This window comes from Mus pahari, chromosome 5 (assembly GCF_900095145.1).
Source record: "Mus pahari chromosome 5, PAHARI_EIJ_v1.1, whole genome shotgun sequence".
Taxonomy (NCBI): Eukaryota; Metazoa; Chordata; class Mammalia; order Rodentia; family Muridae; genus Mus; species Mus pahari.
The window spans coordinates 3506174-3507940 of record NC_034594.1 but is presented as its reverse complement, the minus strand read 5'-3'; the positions used below and the strand labels follow the sequence as shown (position 1 = coordinate 3507940).

Genomic DNA, 1767 nt, shown 5'->3' with positions numbered 1-1767 from the left:
CGAATATTCACACACATGTGCAGATGTGTCTCCTCATATATATCTGAAACATGAAAATAAACACTGATACACAGACATGAACACACACACACACACACACACACACACACACACACACACACACACACCAGAAAGATGTATGTGTGCACTCATACACAGAGTAAGGTTTGTAGAAGAAGCCTCAAGGGAATCCTATTTGTCCTAACATTTTTTTTTTTTTTACTGGACTCTTATTTAATTTTAATTCGTAATCACTTTCGCTTCAAAATTCTAAACATAATCTTAATAGGAAATATACATCAAATATAAAAGTATTTCTTCTTCAACCCTAGACTAATTTATCCTTTGAACCTTAGTTCAAGTCCAAATGAATAATGACTAAGTATGAGATCAGTGGTGGTTGAAGGTAAACTAATAGGGATATAAGACTTGCTTCTGGGACCAGTATGGACAAACACAATCCCTGCCTTCATGTTGACTGGAGAAGATCTGGTCTCTCCTCTTGTCTTGACTTCAAGTGATTACTGATTAAATACAAATAACTGTCTAACTGTGAATGTTATGTCATTCTACTTAGCTACCGCTAACACATTAATTAGAAGGTTGCCAAATCCCTTACTTCACTGTGGAGTATGTAAACATCACAACTGGAAAACAAGTGACACCAGCTCTGCTAATCAGAATTTATAACTGTATGAGGTGGAGATTTAGTCCATGCAAGAATCCTTTAACAAGGCGATTTTTATTCTTGGTCACTTAATTTGTTTTAATGTCGAAATGAAATGACTAATTTGAACTTTGATTAATTTGAAAATTAATCAAATTTGCTAGATCAGGCTTAAGGATCCTTATTTTGGAACACCATTCATTACTTAGACTGTTGGATGAAGCTTCTGTGAGTAAAATGTTAATATGTATTGAGCCTGTACTGTAGGACAGTACATAATACCAAGCATCGCAGCTCACGGTTTGACTGTAATTAAGCCTGCTTTACACCCTTATCACGTGTCTCAGGGGCTTGTTTGAGAAGCAAGTAAGATCAACTGAGCCCTAAAGCAGTTACGACCTAGGTACAAGTCCAGAAGGGGAAGTCCTTGATGCCCATCACAGATACCAGCGTGTGAGCCAGCAAAGTGTTCAAAGCCACACCTCAGCTAACCCCCAGCGGAACTTCTCCCACCCCCCATCAACAGATGAGTCAAAAGTGAAGCCTAATCTAGAATTGTTAGATATGCTGTGAGTCCTGAGACAGACTCCACTTCTCTTTAGCTCTCATGATGTGGCCACATGACCGTTTGCTAATTTAATTTGTAATAAGCAGCAATAACATCAATATATCCTGGGAGGACTTTTATGAAGACATTAGGAAGGAGAATTTCTCCTAGCTTTATTTATAAGAATGACTCTCTAACTGAGGAATAAATTATAATTTCACAGTCTTTGTAGAAAATGCTATTTGTGAAATAACTTCTTAAGGTAAAAATGAAGTTTTAATTAAAGCTCTAGCATCCAACAACACTTAACAAAACTGCGAGCCAAATTTTTTTTTTTTATTTAAAATTATTTTATTAGATATTTTCTTCATTTACATTTCAAATGCTATCCCGAATGGCCCCTATACCCTCCCCGCACCCAGCTCCCCTGCCCGCCCACTCCCACTTCTTGGCCCTGGCGTTCCCCTGTATGGGGCATATAAAGTTTGCAAGACCAAGGGGCCTCTCTTCCCAACGATGGCTGACTAGGCCATTTTCTGCTACAAATGCAGCT

The 1767-nt window shown here is 38.1% G+C and overlaps 1 protein-coding gene across 1 annotated transcript in view; it reads left to right on the top strand.

Moving 5' to 3' along the window:
* The window catches only part of Kcnq5 (potassium voltage-gated channel subfamily Q member 5), a 572009-nt gene that overhangs the window by 64080 nt on the left and 506162 nt on the right, over nt 1–1767 (top strand). The gene's annotated exons all lie outside the window — the stretch shown is intronic.